The following is a 19,107-nucleotide window of genomic DNA, read 5'->3' as shown; positions in this document are numbered from 1 at the left end:
AATGGGCTTTGGCCCATTAACAAACTGACTGACCCAAATATGAGGTCAGTCAAAAAAAAAAACAGCCCAAAAGAACACACAGACCATCCCAGAAAAAATAGATACACAAATCTTAAAGCAGAAATGAACTGCTTAAAAATCGACTGACCCAAAATTAATTTTCAGGCGACTTGCATATAGCTAAACTGAGCAATTTTTGGGATTCCTAAAGCTGTAGGCGACAAACTGCAGCTTTAATACTGCAACATAATTCTCGTTGGACTAATTTTTTTTGTACAAAAAACAAATTCTATCGTCTCAAGATCAGTGGTGAGGAAAAATATTTTTCTCCATCGGGAGCTCTGCCTACGCCATATGTTCATGTAGGCTATTCTCTGAACATAAGATGAAACTGAAGATACAGGCCCCACTATTCCTCTTGAGGCAAAGCTACACCTGAAACTTGTGAGTTCCAGCAAATAGTTAAACAGCACACCTAATAACTGATAAAAGGAACACACACCTCTTTCTAAGGTCTAAGCACTTCCGTGCATGCTGAACTAAGCGGCTAGAAACCTACCTATTCCAGCACAAATAAGCAAAACGTGGTACTTTTCTTAATGCAAAACGTATTACATATTCGTCTATTGTAAAGATTAAACAGAAAACGGAATGGCGAACTAACTGAAAAATCTTGAGTAAAAGTCTCCCACGGTGTTCTGAAAACAGAAGGATGGAACTAACAGCAAAAATCTTTGGCCCTCCTTCCACCATGAAAATCACCCATCCAAAGCTGTAGACGTCTTTGATGTTTTTTCAGAAGAAGCTTGTAGAGCAGCATGCCGTAGTTGCACACTGACGATCACTAGCCATCGGAACTGAACATGCTCGGATACACCCAGAAGGCCTGCACCTTCTTGTACCTCTTCCTCCCATAGAAAAGATTGGGGTCATTGGAAGGATCCCACACAGCCTCTGCATCGTCACCCAACCCATGTATGGTCAAAGGCTGAAAGTTATGGGCGTAGTATAGCCGGTTACTCCACCCTCCCCATTGTTCCGGGCTCGAGCAAGAAAACGACGGGCTCCTGAAATCACGCCCTACAAAGAGTGCCCAGTTGTCCAGCTTCTTCACCTCCACCCATTTTGCAGGTCTGGTCGACATATCAAGACGGTATGGTTTATATAGGACTGGTGCTTTAGATGACAACAAGCTAGCATAATCGCCAACAATGAGAAGCACGTCACCACAGACCACTAGCCATGGGCTTTGTGGGCATTTGGCCATGCCGTCCCACAAGCTGCTGGTTGTTATCTGCTCCAGGCCAAGCTGGGGGGCCAACTTCAGAATGTTGACCCTCCAATGGCAATCCAGTGCGATGAACTGACCGTCGAATTCCACAATCTGATCTATGCGTTGTGAATACGTAAGCTTGAGTTGACACCAAGAGTCACTTCCAAAGGGCCAATCAAACAGGGAGCAATGGGTGCTGACTAGTAGATGGCAGTTCGGTGATGCAGGGGGCGCTGTCAGGGTGCCATAGTAGTAGAAGAACTCAAACCCGCAATTCAATGGAAGAGATGGAGGTGAAAATTCGGCACCCGTGAACACATCAACAATAAAAAATTCCCTTTGAGGCAGCAGATGAGATGCCCATAGGAAGAGCCAACAAACCACATGTTCTCAAAAGTTTTTCGAGGAATCTGGCAGCAAACACTACCGGAATCGCACCCTATGCCGGCGACCAGGGCCGTCGGCATAGCCCTGACTGGCCGTCGGGACAGGCCTATGCCGACGGCCCCCGTCGGCATAGGGCCGTCGGCAACATATCCGTCGGCGTAGCCCGGGTGGCCGTCGGCATAGGACCTATCCCGACGGTGTTCGTACATCTATGCCGACGGCCCTAGCCGTCGGCAACGTTACCTCCTAACGGCGGCCGCCGTCAAGTGCTGACCAACGCTGCTCGCCACGTGGCAGGCCTATGCCGACGGCCTGGCCGTCGGCTTAGTTTGAAACTATGCCGACGGCTAGGCCGTCGGCATAGGCCTGCCACGTGGCGAGCAGGCGTCACCCCTGGGGCAGGTCTATACGGACGGCCTAGCCGTCGGCACAGTTTCAAACTAAGCCGACGGCCAGGCCGTCGGCATAGGCCTGCCACGTGGCAGCAACTGGGCTCTCCTGGGGCAGGGCTATGCCGTAGTTTGAAACTGTGCCGACGGCTAGGCCGTCGGCATAGACCTGCCACGTGTCAGCCACTGGGAGCTCACGCCAGCTCTATGCCGACGGCTTTCTGTCTGCTTTTTTTTTTCTTTTTTCTGTTTTGTTTCAGCTCAATTCATTTGAATATATACAGCATATATAAGGATCATACAGCAATATATGCATCACATAACAATAAGGAGCAGCATCACACAACAAATTCATCATCACACATCATAAGAAGCATGGCAAAGCATAAACATATAAGTATCATCACCACCAAAGCATATAAGAATCTCACAAACAACAATAAGAAACATCACTAGCATATAAGTATCATCACCACCAAGACCGCCACAATGTGACCAAAAGGCTTAAGCGCCAGGACGTCGAGCACCGCGGAGGTTGTCACCGCCAAGACCGCCGAAGCCCAGGTCGTCACTGCTAGCGGCAGCGCTACCGCCAAGACCGCCTCCACCTCCGCCTCCGCCTCCGTGGATCGGAGTGGTCGGGCTCCGTGTCTTCGGAGTGCTGCCAAGACCACCGCCAACGGTAGATCCACCTGTTCCCTGGATGTTGAAAAGACATATTAACGGGATATATGACTGTGTTGAAAGGCATGACATGCTTTGGGTGAATAGATTGGGGATGAACTAACCGGCGAAGGGCCAGCGTTCGGTGCCACAAACTCCTCAAAGGTCAGCAGCACTGGTTGTGCTGGAGGACATTGTGCTGGCTGCAACTGAGGACACCTGCGGGCCGCCATTTCCTGAAAAGCCTGCTGCATCTGGCGATCCCTCTGCACCTGGTGTTCATAAAGCCTCTCATGCCACGCCATGGTCTCCTGGCGTGTGTACTCCAGGTAGGCCTACGGTATGATATGATGGAACTCATAAAACTACTAAATGCGGAAAATAAAGTGAGCAATGAAGATAACAGGGAAAATACTTACAGATTGTTGCTCCTGAAAGAGGGACTGTGACTGTGCACTGGTCACTGGCTGGCTCGTGCGCTGGCTCAGGCTCGGGTCGATCCGATGGAGCTGTGTGTAGGAGATAGTAGGAGTGATCACAGCACCGAGAACCGCCTCCCGACCATGCTCCTTGGGCCCCATGCCCACCACCACCCTCTCGTCCAGATCCGCCGCAATGGGGTCAGGTGTGTCAGGATGTAACTTTAAATACCCTTCGGAATAGGCCTTCTTCCTCCCCGCGGTCTTCTTGCCGTAGTACTTGGGCTCGCCAGGCTTGGGGTCCTTCCGCGTATGGGCGATCTCCCACGCCTGCATGTCTGAGAGCGGCCGCTTCAGTTTCTCCTCCCGCACCACCAAACAGAGGTTAGTCATACATAAGAAAGTGATGGTAAATAGAAGAAGAAGAATGTTTAATGGGGTTAGTCATACATTAACTGCCTTCTGGAGATAGTGGTTTCGGTTTCCCTGAGCATGTACTCCCTCCTTCCCTCGGTTAGCCTTGTTTTTGATTCTCATAGCCGCCCAGGCTCCAGCCTCATCACACCAAAGATCCACCAATGCCGCCCAGGACTCGTCTTTTCCATAACACCAATTTGGACACACCTACATAATAAAAGCATAATGGTATGTCAACACGAAATGGTGAAATGTACGACAAGGTAATGAAAGCATAATGAAAAATCTTTTATACTTACCGCCAAGAACTCGTCCCTCTCCAAGGTAATGCCCATCCTCCGCGCTTCTTCCTTGGTCATCTTCACACCAAGATAGTCGTGGTAGTATGTCGAGATAGCCACATAGCGCACCTCGTACTGCATCTGGCGGGCCTTCGTTTTGCATTGGCGCAGCACGATCTGGTCCACTCTGGCCCTGTGCTCCGGAAGAACTCGATAGAATTTCTACAATCATGCATGAAACAAGAATGGAAGAAGCCATGAGTTAAATCATTCATGAAACTAGAATGGACTTGTGCTTCCGAAGAGAACTCACCCAGAAAATAGTGATCACGGCCTTGGCATGGGTCTCATGGTCCGCGTGGAGGGCCGCTTCCCAGTGGTCCCAGCACGTGGCCAAAACCCGACGGTCCGGGTGCCTGATTCGATCCGTACAGTACAACCCCGACCAGTATAACTTCAGCAAGACGATGATGAGGCCGTTGGGAATACGGACCCCTTTAGAATATATCCAGTTGCTGCAAAAGAATGAACTATTAGCATGTGACAAGCAAAATAAATAACAACCGGAATAAGCATGTGACAAGCAAAATAATGAAATTATTATAAAGTGGCACTTACTCTTTCCCCGTGGGCTCAATGAGCCACTTCTGCTCCTCAGTAGCAGGAACCTGCTTTGGTAGCTTTGCGTTACCACGCAGCCATCCCTTGTTGTCAACCCCCTTCCCGTCACCACCATCATCCCCGCCACCACCCTCCTCCTCGCCTGCCTCCCCCTCCCCAACCTCCTCCTCCTCCTCCTCGTCCTCCTCCTCCTCGCCTGCCTCCTACTCCACCTCCTCCTCGGCCCCATCCCGAACCTCCTCCTCCTCCTCCTCGTCCTCCTCCTCGCCAGAGGGTACCTCACTAGAGGAGGGTACCTCACTAGAGGAGGGCCTTGAAGACAACACCCCTAAGTCGGTGAGGGTGTACTCTTTCTGGCCGCGACCCCTTGTAGTGGCCCTCCTCCCACCACCTCGCCCTCTAGAGGCTCTCCCCCCGCCCCTCCTCCTCTAGGGGCACCTCTCCCTTGACCTCCCTGTGAGGATTCATCGTCAAGTAGCCATGGGGGACAATTACGTGCTCGACCACTCCGACTAGGTAGGCCGACGACCTTGCGTAGGAAACCCACGCCGTCGGCCTTCCCCTTGCCCATGTTCCACGAACCTGCATTGAAAAGAGAATAAGCAATAAGTAAATTAATGAAATGAAGGAAAAGGCATGATAATAAACACATTAATAAAAATGCATAAAAAGGCATATTCCTAAACTATAGAAAAAAAGACTTGAAACGTACATCTGCTAGAACCCATATGAATCATCACTGTTGTAACCTCTTTCTCGGTCCGTCTCATCATCACTATCAATCATATCATCTTCGTTGTTTGACGGAGGTGGAGGCTCTTCCTCGTCGTCAGCGTCTTCGTTTAACTTTTCTAGCATAAGTATGTCATTTTCATTGACAATGGTCTCACCATCATTCCGTGCATCGTCGACGTTTGGATCCACATCATCATCACCCAATGGTCTAGCGTCATCGTTTCTAACCACATCATCATCATCATCATCAGGTTGCTCTTGATAGAACACTCCCTCGTATGTCATGGGGTTAATGTTGTAGTAATCGTCTTCATTCGGGTCCGGTAGCATACCATGTGGCGACACCTTGAACACAACTTCCCAACCCTTTAGATACTCTTTCTGGCATGGGTAAGGCAGGTAATATACTTGTGTAGCTTGGGTAGCCGCAATGAAGAGATCGGCTCCGACATAGACGGTTGATGGTTTAACTTCGACCAAACCAATGGAAGGCGTATGTTTTACCCCCTCCCGCGGATCGAACCATCGGCATTTGAACACAGGCAGACTTAGGGTCTCACGCCCCTGGCGGAATTTAACCTCGTATATATTTTGTACCCTTCCGTAGTAGTCTACTGAATTTTGACCCGGGGTGTACACTCCGGTATTTATAGTTTTGGGATCGGGCCGGCTATTTTGGTGCTCCTCTGTATGGACGCGATGCCCATTCACATCATACTTTTTACATGTCATGACGGCAGGGTCAAAACCCATGGAAACCCATCTCAATTCATCATCCATAGATATGTTTGGATCTTTTCCCTACAAGTATAATTGAAATTGCTCCGTGCATTAGTTCGGTTAACTAATAAATGTTGAACTAGGTATTTAATAGGGGAGTGTGGAAAATTACTTTCTCCATGAACCAAGCAACAAAATTTTTACGTCCAGGGTTTACGCCTCAGTAGGAGGATTCATTCCCGTCCATTCCTCTTGAACGAAATCACTAAAAAAAGAAAAGCGGTGTTAGATCGGGACTAAGTGAACATGGAACATGATGATGTGGAAGACATAAAGGACTGGTGTAGTGGTATTACCTCATCCACACTTCCTCAACCTCCTTGATGTTGTGCAAGATATAGAACATGAGGTCCTCCCACTCTTGTCGTGGCATGTTATAAGATTTCGAGGCCCCAGCCCTCCCACCTTGCGCGTTGAATAGATAGAGCCTGGGTTGATACTTGGGCTCTTCTATATTGTATTGAGGCACCTTGTTATGCAGATGGGAACGTGGTCTAGATAGTATGATGTCCTGAGGTCTGACACCTCCTCTAGGATAACTGCCTCAGCTATGGAAGCTTCAATCTTAGCTTTGTTTCCACATTTCCGTCGGAGATGCTTGTTCTGTCTCTCAGGGCCGTACTGCCAGCGATTCTGCACAGCCCCCCCCCCCCCAACAATACCTCGTTCGCGAGGTGCAGAATGAGATGTGTCATCGGAGTAAAGAAGCCTGGCGGAAAGATCTTCTCTAGCTTGACTATCAACTCCGGTGCCTTCTTATGCAATTTTTCAATCACCTCTTTACTTACTTCTTTAGCACAGAGCGTGCAGAAGAAATGGCTAAGCTCGGCAAGCACTCGCCAGACATGCTCGGGGACATAGCCTCGAACCATCACCGGCATTATCCGCTCAATCCATACATGGTAGTCATGACTCTTCAGGCCGGTCACTTTGCCCGTTGAAAGATTGACTCCCTTACTTATATTCGATGTTTCAGCTAGATAAGTACTTCCTTTTTTCTGGCGGTTTAAGGACAAAGTCAACATCTGGCTTGAACCAGTTTTTTCGACCGCCTGTGGGAGGCTTCATGTTCAGGCGTGGTCTATCACAAATTCTCTGTTGATCGGCTCTAGCTTTAACGTTATCCTTCATCTTATCAGGAATGTTGAGGATCGTGTGGAAAAGGGACTCTGCCACATTCTTTTCGATGTGCATCACATCAATATTGTAAGGAAGTTTGAGGTCCTTGAAATAGGGAAGCTGCGAGAAGGGCGTAATGTGAGTCCAGTTGTGCGTCTCACCATATCCCTTGATGCCTTTGGCTTTGGCTTTGCCTTTGACTTTAGGCTTGAGAGCTTTTAGCTGAGCAAGAACATCTGCCCCCGAAAATGTTGGAATCTCAGTTACTTCATGAACAACCCGGCCTTTCATGAAGTTCTTCTTGTCTTCCCTGTCTGGATGGTCTGGAGGGAGGAACTGTCGATGCAGGTAAAAGGCTACATACTTGCCACCCTTACTCAGCCAAATCATTCGCAGAGCCTGCATGCACACTGGGCATGGCATCTTCCCACTTGTACACCATCCGCAGAATAGAGCATAGCTGGGAAAGTCATGCATGCAATAGTGCAACCAAACTTTCATCAAGAAATTTCTCTACAGATCCCGGTCGTATGTCAACCTCGGAAAGTACCAAGAATGGTGCAAAGCATCCACCAGCGGCCGCATAAACACACCCAATTGCTTCCCCGGGTATTCAGGCCCCGGAATGATGAGCGACAAGAACATGGTCTTCTGTTGCATTAGGGCAGCGGGAGGAAGATTGAGCGGAATTACAAACACGGGCCAGCAGCTGTATGGATTGGACGACATACCATATGGATTCAACCCATCACCTGATATGGCTATTCTGACATTCCCAGCCTCGGCTGCTTCCTCGGGGTATTCTTCATCGAACGACTTCCATGCTTCCCCTTCCGATGGATGTACGATTTTTTTGGATTGTACCTTATACCTTCCTTGTGCCACTTCATCATTTTGGCAGACTCCTTCGTGATGAAAAGGCGCTGCAGTCTTTTTATAAAATCAAGATACCGAAGAACCTTAACGGGGATGGTTAGCTGCTTTTTCTCACCATCCTCACCGACCACCTCAATGTACTGAGACGAACCGCACTTCCTACAGTACTTGTCATCCGCATACTCGTGCCTAAACAAAAGGCAATTCTTCGAGCAAACATCTATTTTCTAATAATCCATAGAGAGTGCCTTCATGATTTTCTTTGTATCGTACATGCTTTTCGGCAGTTCATGACCCTCAGGGAGGCTGTTAGCCCATACACCCAGGAATGCTTCGAAGCATTTCTGGCTACAGCCGTACTCAGCCTTGACTGCAATCAGTTGCGAGATGGCATCCAGCTGAGATATTTTCGCACCCGCATAAAGAGGTTTCTTCGACAAGGCCAAGACCTCCAAGAAGGCCTTTGCGGTTGCCTCCGGCTCCTCCGGTTCATTCTCTGAAGGTGTCGCATTTGCCGTTTCTGCAACAATGACATCATCTAGCATGTCCCTGACCCCGTCGTCCTCATATCCATCGATGCGTTGTCGCATCACCTCCTCTCTACCACGGTCCTGCTCGGCTATGTTTATCGACGGCATGTCAAAGTTCGGCATATATCCGTGCGTGCGAAGGTGCTCACTCATGTCCGTCTGATTTCTACGGTGACGTCTGGCACATGTCGCACAGGGGCATGGTGGGATAATTCTCATTGGACGACAGAATATCTCCTTCAAATACACATCGGTTTTCGCGGTCCACTCTGATGTTACTCGATTCCGACGGATAAAACCACTGTACATCCACTGATTATCTGCCATCCTCTGATTTTTTGCAAGCCACACAACATAATTAAAGATTCACTTAAATTAATCACATCAAATTTTCAGTTTCTACCGCGTTGAATCCACCTACATCTCTAATAGGTAAAGATGGGTCCTAATTCCACCCGAGGATGTGTAGATTGAGTACATTCTCCATTCTACCCCGTTCTGAGACAAAATTTCGGCAGCACCTCCCCGCTGTTCTCCAGATACACGTCTCGGCAAATAGCCGAGAGAATGTGCTCCGGAGAACAATGGGGAGGCGCCACCGAAATCCTTTCTCGGAACGGGGTAGAGCATGGAGAACATACCCAATCTACACATCCTCGGGCTGTCCTTGGAAAACGCTGGACAATCCGAAAGAGCTGCGGTGATAAATATGCAATTGAATGCATATTTATCGATGCAACCCTTTCGGACGGGAGACGCCTAGGTTACGCCAGTTGACTTGAGAATGGAATCTAGTGATATGAAAAAATGGAGGAGATGGACTTGTAGCTCACCCTCGGCTGTAGAGGAAGTAGTCGAACAGCAGAGGGATGCTCAGGGGGGCCAACGCGTCAGACAACGGTCACTCCGATGAAATGCGAAACCACAAAGCCTGCAAATTCCATCGCTACAAAAAATTAGAACATCACAACTCATAGAGCATATTTAAAACATTTAAACATGCATTCATTTATTTTTGCATCATGTAGGCAAAAAAACTAACAACATTAACAATATATTCATCATCGTCATCACATATTCATCATCATAATTATCACCTATTCGTCATAATCATTGATTCATCTCATCGAACCAATTTTTTTTCAAGATATGCAACATATAGCATCTCATCTAACCAAATTTTTTTACTACCTATCTCACTATCTATCTAACTATCTATCTAACTATGTATCTAACTATCTAAATACCTATCCAAATACCTACCTAAATACCTATCTAACTATCTATCTAACTAGCTACAAAATTACTAAAAACACTAAAAAATACATAAAATTTTCACCTTCGAGAGGGCCGGCCGGAGTTGGGGCGGGGAGGCGCGGGGTCGGGGCGGGGCGGCCGGCACGAGGTCGGGGCGGGGCGGCAGGCGCGGGGTCGGGGAGGGGCGGCGCGGGGTCGAGGCGGGGCGGCGCAAGGTCGGTGCGGGCGGCCGGCGCGGGGTCGGGGAGGGGCGGCGCGGGTTCGGGGCGGGGCGGCGCGGGCGGCGGAGGGCTCGGGGCGGGGCGGCGCGGGGTCGGGGCGGGGAGGCGCGGGCGGCGGCGGGCTCGGGGCGGGGCGGCGCGGGCGGCGGCGGGCTCGGGGCCGCCCGTGGCCTGCTCAGGGCGGGCGGCGGAGGTGGTGGGCGGCGGCGCGGGTGTGGGTCGGGGGAAAGGGGGAGATGGGGAATGGGTGGTCGGGGGCGAACCGCAGAGGATAAGGTCAACCTATGCCGACGGCCTGGCTGTCGGCATAGGCCTGGCCCTTTGCCACGTCATCGATCCGTGGCCGTGTGCGCTGCTATGCTGACGGCTAAGCCGTCGGCATAGATACTTTCCTTTTTTTGCGGCATATGTGTGACTCTCAGCACAATGTAAAAAATAGTCCCACCTGGCCCAAAGACAAGCAACATGACCTGTTTAAATAGTTGGCTAAATCCATACGACGTGAGCTCCGGTATTCATTAGACTTCTATTAAGAAAATGGACAATTGCGGTGAAATGTTGAGTTACCAGCCCGGTGCCCGGGTCTGAAGGTTTCACCGTGATAGTCCATTTTCCATCATGGATGCCGGTGTTTTTTATAAATTAAATTATTACTTTTTGTCAGTTTGTCGTGTGTAAGCTGTGGTGGCCGTTTCCCCCCTCCGAGACATGGCGGCAGCGACGCCCGTGAGGTCTACACGGCGGGACGGGGGCCCAGGGGGGTAGCAATGCCGCCAAATCATGCGTAGGCGGCCTATCACAAGTCTGGAAGTGTTGTGGCGGTTGCAAACGCCCGGCATGCGTCTCTGGGGTGTGCCCCCGCCCTCACGGACGGCGCCGCCGCCCGCACCTGCAGGGGGGAAACGGACGCGTCGGGTCTACACGGAGGGGATCTTGCTGTGGGTCTGGCCCGGATGTTGCTCCAAAGTGTTCCTATGGGCTGACCTACCACAACCGGGTGGATAGGTCCACTTCTCCAAGCCCGTCCGTGCAAAGTCAAAGGGCTAGATCCCGTGGTCAAACACTACAGGGTTAGGCGGGACGGGGGCCCTGGGGGGTAGCAATGCCACCCGAGCGTCGCACCGGGCCCTCATACATGCGTGGTGGTATGGTGGCATGTCCGAAGAGGCGGCACACGTCTCCGGGGTGTGCCCCCCTCACGAGCGGCGTTGACACGGTAGTAGACGTTATGCGGTAACGATGCGGCATGAATATTATTAAATACTCGGAGCGCGATAAAATCATGAGTTTTTTACACGACGTGGGCACATGTGCTATAGGACTGATGGTAATTTTTCATAATTGTTCGCGATGGAGTAGTATCTGAACAATTCCCTCTACGCGGATTGCTCTTCGCGTGTCTACGACTGTGGCCGGCGGCCTCCGGGGGCTAGCATGCCGCCAAATCTTGCGTAGGCGGCCTCTCACAAGTATGGAAATGTTGTGGCGGGTGCAAACGCCCGGCACGTGTCTCCGGGGTGTGCCCCCCCCCCCCTCACGGACGGCGCCGCCGCCGGCACCTTCAGGGGGGAAACGGACGCGTTGGGTCTACACGGAGGGGATCTTGCTGTGGGTCTGGCCCGGATGTTGCTCCAAAGTGTTCCTATGGGCTGACCTACCACAACCGGGTGGATAGGTCCACTGCTCAAAGCCCGTCCGTGCAAAGTCAAAGGGCTAGATCCCGTGGTCAAACGCTACAGGGTTAGGCGGGCCTGGAGGGAATGGGTAGCAATGCCACCCGAGCATCGCACCGGGCCCTCATACATGCGGGGTGGTGTGGTGGCATGTCCGAAGAGGCGGCAGGCCTCTCCGGGATGTGCCCCCCTCACGAACGGCGATGACACTGTAGTAGACGTTCTGCGGTAACGATGCGGCGTGAATATTATTAAATACTCGGAGCGCGATAAAATCATGAGTTTTACACGACGTGGGCACATGTGCTGTAGGACTGATGGTAATTTTTCATATATGTTCATCATGGAGTAGTATCAGAACAATTCCCTCTACGCGGATTGCTCTTCGCGTGTCTACGACTGTGGCCGGCGGCCTCCGGGGGCTATCATGCCGCCAAATCTTGTGTAGGCGGCCTCTCACAAGTCTGGAAGTGTTGTGGCGGGTGCAAACGCCCGGCATAAGTCTCCGGGGTGTGCCCCCCCCGTCACGGACGGCGCCGCCGCCGGCACCTGTAGGGGGGAAACGGACACGTCGGGTCTACACGGAGGGGATCTTGCTGTGGGTCTGGCCCGGATGTTGCTCCAAAGTGTTCCTATGGGCTGACCTAGCACAACCGGGTGGATAGGTCCACTGCTCAACGCCCGTCCGTGCAAAGTCAAAGGGCTAGATCCCGTGGTCAAACGCTAGAGGGTTAGGCGGGACGGGGGCCCTAGGGGGTAGCAATGCCACCCGAGCGTCGCACCGGGCCCTCATACATGCGGGGTGGTGTGGTGGCATGTCCGAAGAGGCGGCACGCGTCTCCGGGGTGTGCCCCCCCTCACGAACGGCGATGACACGGTAGTAGACGTTCTGCGGTAACGATGCAGCGTGAATATTATTAAATACTCGGAGCGCGATGAAATCATGAGTTTTTTACATGACGTGGGCACGTGTGCTGTAGGACAAATGGTAATTTTTCATAATTGTTCGTGATGGAGTAGTATCTGAACAATTCCATCTACGAGGATTGCTCTTCGCGTGTCTACGACTGTGGTCGGCGGCCTCCGGGGGCTAGCATGCCGCCAAATCTAGCGTAGGCGGCCTCTCACAAGTCTGGAAGTGTTGTGGCGGGTGCAAACGCCCGACACGCGTCTCCGGGGTGTGCCCCCCCCTCACGGACGGCGCCGCCGCCGGCACCTGGAGGGGCGAAACGGACGCGTCGGGTCTACACGGAGGGGATCTTGCTGTGGGTCTGGCCCGGATGTTGCTCCAAAGTGTTCCTATGGGCTGACCTAACACAACCGGGTGGATAGGTCCACTGCTCAAAGCCCGTCCGTGCAAAGTCAAAGGGCTAGATCCCGTGGTCAAACGCTATAGGGTTAGGCGGGACGGGGGCCCTGGGGGGGGTTAGCAATGCCACCCGAGCGTCGCACCGGGCCCTCATACATGCGGGGTGGTGTGGTGGCATGTCCGAAGAGGCGGCACGCGTCTCTAGGGTGTGCCACCCCTCACGGACGGCGATGACACGGTAGTAGACGTTCTGCGGTAACGATGCGGCATGAATATTATTAAATACTCGGAGCGCGATAAAATCATGAGTTTTTTACACGACGTCGGCACATGTGTTGTAGGACTGATGGTAATTTTTCATAATTGTTCGTGATGGAGTAGTATCAGAACAATTCCCAATACACGTATTGCTCTTCGCGTGTCTGCGACTGTGGCCGGCGGCCTATGGGGGCTAGCATGCCGCCAAATCTTGCGTAGGCGGCCTCTCACAAGTTTGGAAGTGTTGTGGCGGGTGCAAACGCCCGGCACGCGTCTCCGGGGTGTGCCCCCCTCACGGACGGCACCGCCGCCGGCACCTGGAGGGGGGAAACGGACGCGTCGGGTCTACACGGAGGGTATCTTGCTGTGGGTCTGGCCCGGATGTTGCTCCAAAGTGTTCCTATGGGCTGACCTAACACAACCGGGTGGATAGGTCCACTGCTCAAAGCCCGTCCGTGCAAAGTCAAAGGGCTAGATCCCGTGGTCAAACGCTACCGGGTTAGGCGGGACGGGGGCCCTGGGGGGTAGCAATGCCACCCGAGCGTTGCACCGGGCCCTCATACATGCGGGGTGGTGTGGTGGCATGTCCGAAGAGGCGGCACACGTCTCCGGGTGTGCCCCCCCTCACGAACGGCGATGACACGGTAGTAGACGTTCTGCGGTAACGATGCGGCGTGAATATTATTAAATACTTGGAGCGCGATAAAATCATGAGTTTTACACGACGTGGGCACGTGTGCTGTAGGACTAATGGTAATTTTTCATATTGTTCGTGATGGAGTAGTATCTGAACAATTCCCTCTACGCGGATTGCTCTTCGTGTGTCTACGACTGTGGTCGGCGGCCTCCGGGGGCTAGCATGCCGCCATATCTTGCGTAGGCGGCCTCTCACAAGTCTGGAAGTGTTGTGGCGGGTGCAACGCCCGACACGCGTCTCCGGGGTGTGCCCCCCCCCCTCACGGACGGCACCGCCGCCGGCACCTGGAGGGGGGAAACGGACGCGTCGCGTCTACACGGAGGGGTTCTTGCTGTGGGTCTGGCCCGGATGTTTCTCCAAAGTGTTCCTATGGGCTGACCTACCACAACCGGGTGGATAGGTCCACTGCTCAAAGCCCGTCCGTGCAAAGTCAAAGTGCTTGATCCCGTGGTCAAACGCTACAGGGTTAGGCGGGCCTGGGGGGAATGGGTAGCAATGCCACCCGAGCGTCGCACCGGGCCCTCATACATGCGGGGTGGGGTGGTGGCATGTCCGAAGAGGCGGCACGCCTCTCCGGGATGTGCCCCCCCTCACGAACGGCGATGACACTGTAGTAGACGTTCTGCAGTAACGATGCGGCGTGAATATTATTAAATACTCGGAGCGCGATAAAATCATGAGTTTTACACGACGTGGGCACGTGTGCTGTAGGACTAATGGTAATTTTTCATAATTGTTCGTGATGGAGTAGTATCTGAACAATTCCATCTACGCGGATTGCTCTTCGCGTGTCTACGACTGTGGTCGGCGGCCTCCGGGGGTTAGCATGCCGCCAAATCTAGCGTAGGCGGCCTCTCACAAGTCTGGAAGTGTTGTGGCGGGTGCAAACGCCCGGCACGCGTCTCCGGGGTGTGCCCCCCCCCTCACGGACGGCGCCGCCGCCGGCACCTGGAGGGGGGAAACGGACGCGTCGGGTCTACACGGAGGGGATCTTACTGTGGGTCTAGCCCGGATGTTGCTCCAAAGTGTTCCTATGAGCTGACCTAACACAACCGGGTGGATAGGTCCACTGCTCAAAGCCCGTCCGTGCAAAGTCAAAGGGCTAGATCCCGTGGTCAAACACTACAGGGTTAGGCGGGACGGGGGCCCTGGGGGGTAGCAATGCCACCCGAGCGTCGCACCGGTCCCTCATACATGCGGGGTGGTGTGGTGGCATGTCCGAACAGGCGGCACACGTCTCCGGGGTGTGCCCCCCTCACGAACGGCGATGACACGGTTGTAGACGTTCTGCGGTAACGATGCGGCGTGAATATTATTAAATACTCGGAGCGCGATAAAATCATGAGTTTTTTACATGACGTGGGCACATGTGCTATAGGACTGATGGTAACTTTTCATAATTGTTCGTGATGGAGTAGTATCTGAACAATTCCCTCTACGCGGATTGCTCTTCGCGTGTCTACGACTGTGGCCGGCGGCCTCCGGGGGCTAGCATGCCGCCAAATCTTGCGTAGGCGGCCTCTCACAAGTCTGGAAGTGTTGTGGCGGGTGCAAACGCCCGGCATGCGTCTCCGGGGTGTGCCCCCCCCATGGACGGCGCCGCCGCCGGCATCTGGAGGGGGGAAACGGACGCGTCGGGTCTACACGGAGGGGATCTTGTTGTGGGTCTAGCCCGGATGTTGCTCCAAAGTGTTCCTATGGGCTGACCTAACACAACCGGGTGGATAGGTCCACTGCTCAAAGCCCGTCCGTGCAAAGTCAAAGGGCTAGATCCCGTGGTCAAACGCTTTAGGGTTAGGCGGGACGGGGGCCCTGGGGGGGGGGGGGGGGGGGTAGCAATGCCACCCGAGCGTCGCACCGGGCCCTCATACATGCGGGGTGGTGTGGTGGCATGTCCGAAGAGGCGGCACGCGTCTCCAGGGTGTGCCACCCCTCACGGACGGCGATGACACGGTAGTAGACGTTCTGCGGTAACGATGCGGCATGAATATTATTAAATACTCAGAACGCGATAAAATCATGAGTTTTTACACGACGTCGGCACATGTGTTGTAGGACTGATGGTAATTTTTCATAATTGTTCGTGATGGAGTAGTATCTGAACAATTCCCTCTACGCGTATTGCTCTTCACGTGTCTGCGACTGTGGCCGGCGGCCTCTGGGGGCTAGCATGCCGCCAAATCTTGCGTAGGCGGCCTCTCACAAGTTTGGAAGTGTTGTGGCGGGTGCAAACGCCGGGCACGCGTCTCCGGGGTGTGCCCCCCTCACGGACGGCACCGCCGCCGGCACCTGGAGGGGGGAAACGGACGCGTCGGGTCTACACGGAGGGGATCTTGTTGTGGTTCTGGCCCGGATGTTGCTCCAAAGTGTTCCTATGAGCTGACCTAACACAACCGGGTGGATAGGTCCACTGCTCAAAGCCCGTCCGTGCAAAGTCAAAGGGCTAGATCCCGTGGTCAAACGCTACAGGGTTAGGCGGGACGGGGGCCCTGGGGGGTAGCAATGCCACCCGAGCGTTGCACCGGGCCCTCATACATGCGGGGTGGTGTGGTGGCATGTCCGAAGAGGCGGCACACGTCTCCGGGTGTGCCCCCCCTCACGAACGGCGATGACACGGTAGTAGACGTTCTGCGGTAACGATGCGGCGTGAATATTATTAAATACTTGGAGCGCGATGTTTTTTACACGACGTGGGCACATGTGCTGTAGGACTGATGGTAACTTTTCATAATTGTTCGTGATGGAGTAGTATCTGAACAATTCCCTCTACGCGGATTGCTCTTCGCGTGTCTACGACTGTGGCCGGCGGCCTCCGGGGGCTCGCATGCCGCCAAATCTTGCGTAGGCGGCCTCTCACAAGTTTGGAAGTGTTGTGGCGGGTGCAAACGCCCGGCACGCGTGTGTGTGCGCCCCCCCTCACGGACGGCGCCGCCGCCGGCACCTCGAGGGGGGAAACGGACGTGTCGGGTCTACACGGAGGGGATCTTGCTGTGGGTCTGGCCCGGATGTTGCTCCAAAGTGTTCCTATGGGCTGACCTAACACAACCGGGTGGATAGGTCCACTGCTCAAAGCCTGTCCGTGCAAAGTCAAAGGGCTAGATCCCGTGGTCAAACGCTACAGGGTTAGGCGGGACGGGGGCCCGGGGGGAGGGGTAGCAATGGCACCCGAGCGTCGCACCGGGCCCTCATACATGCGGGGTGGTGTGGTGGCATGTCCGAAGAGGCGGCACGCGTCTCCGGGGTGTGCCCCCCTCACGGACGGCGCCGCCGCCGGCACCTGGAGGGGGGAAACGGACGAGTCGGGTCTACACGGAGGGGATCTTACTGTGGGCCTGGCCCGGATGTTGGTCCAAAGTGTTCCTATGGGCTGACCTAACACAACGGGGTGGATAGGTCCACTTCTCAAAGCCCGTCCGTGCAAAGTCAAAGGGCTAGATCCCGTGGTCAAACGCTATAGGGTTAGGCGGGACGGGGGGCCTACGGGGGTAGCAATGCCACCCGAGCGTCGCACCGGGACCTCATACATGCCGTACGGTGTGGTGGCATGTCCGAAGAGGCGGAACGCGTCTCCGGGGTTTGGCCCCCTCCAAGTGACGGCGGCACTGCCTTGCGTGCAGGGGGGCACACCGCGGAGCCCCAAGACGGGCGTCTACGCATGCCTGAACACTTCCACATATGCATCGGGACCCGTGCGATGTTTCGGTGACATAGCTACACCCCGAATCCCCCCACCAACCAGAATTCCCTCCGTGTCGACCGTTTCCCCCCTCCGTGACATGGCGATAGCGACGTTCGTAACGGGGGGCAATCGATATACCATCGGGGTATGTTTTTTTTAGATAAGGCATAATTATCTTATGCAAAAACAAAAACTAAAATAATGTAAAAATAAAAAAATAAAGTAAAATAAATGTATGCCGACGGCAAGGCCGTCAGCATATCTGTGCACACACGGAGGTGCAGTCCCATGGATCGATGACGTGGCATGGCACACGAATCGATGACATGGCAGAGGGGCCTATGCCGATGGCTATGCCGTAGGCATACCTTTGCCATAGATAGTATAAAGCAAAATTAAAAATAAAACTAAATAAACATATGCCGACGGCCTTGCGCACACGGATCGATGACGTGGCAGAGGGGCATGGGCCAGGTCTAAGCCGACGGCTATGCCGTAGGCATACCTCTGCCATAGATATGCCGACGGCCGCCGTTACCTCCCGTCGGCGTAGTTTCAACGCCGTCAAACGGTCAGCGCTGACCGGGTAGGTGGGCCCGGGCTATGCCGACAGCCGCGCCTATGCCGACGGCCCCGTAGGCGTATCTCGAGCGGTCCCGACGGCCTCGTCTATGCCGACGGCCCCGTCGGCATAGATGGATGTATGCCGACGGCTTTTCTACGCCTACGGCCTGTCCTTGGCCGTCGGCATAGGTCCATCTATGCCGACGGGGGCCGTCGGCATAGATGAGGCTGTCAGCGCAAGCAGTTATTCTGGTAGTGAAAGGGATATGTTCTGGTTGGCTAGATGGATGAGCTTACAATTGCGTAGCTCATGGCGACCATTGCTAGAAGGGAGATGGGGAGATAGGTCAAGGACATTGGGCTGGACAAGGAGAGGCGGGAGTACCATGCATAAGGTTGATTTGGATGGGTATGACAAGAAAGCAACACGCCAAGAACTACATGTGCTAACAAACACAAATAGGTTGACATATGATCCCAACAGAGGAACGATGGAATGCAAGAGGTCAACCGGAAGGTCAGTCCAACCTTGGAGCCGCGACACATAAGAGGGAGTAGAGACAAAGGGGCCAGACAATTTGCTCGGGCTTTGCATCATGGCGAATTCTCTACAAAACACAATATATGAAAGGTTAGAGATAATATGAGTTGATAAAGAAATGACAGGCTATAAAAAAAACGAGTTGACTAAATGGAAAATGTAGGTAGCATTCTAGTAGCATGGATAAGCACATTTAAATATTCTCCATATCTTATGTATGACTCACATAGTAACATGTAAGAAAATTTTGCTAAACACTTATAAAGACAAAGAAATTTGATTCAATTGATCTTGCAGGGTTATATGAGGACAAGATGAACTGATTTCTAGATGACAATGAGACTCGTCAATATTTACAAGATGATAATAACAATGCTGCATGCTACTACCTTTTTTTTGCCTGATGCATACACCGAAT

General features: G+C 53.1%; 1 pseudogene; it reads right to left on the bottom strand.

Moving 5' to 3' along the window:
• Positions 1-844: 844 nt before the first annotated feature.
• Positions 845-18,743, bottom strand: LOC109757641 (uncharacterized; annotated as a pseudogene).
• Positions 18,744-19,107: the final 364 nt, after the last annotated feature.

Source organism: Aegilops tauschii, chromosome 7 (assembly GCF_002575655.3).
Source record: "Aegilops tauschii subsp. strangulata cultivar AL8/78 chromosome 7, Aet v6.0, whole genome shotgun sequence".
In the NCBI taxonomy this organism is placed as follows: Eukaryota; Viridiplantae; Streptophyta; class Magnoliopsida; order Poales; family Poaceae; genus Aegilops; species Aegilops tauschii.
Note: the sequence above shows the minus strand (reverse complement) of the source record. Positions and strands in the feature narration are given on the sequence as shown.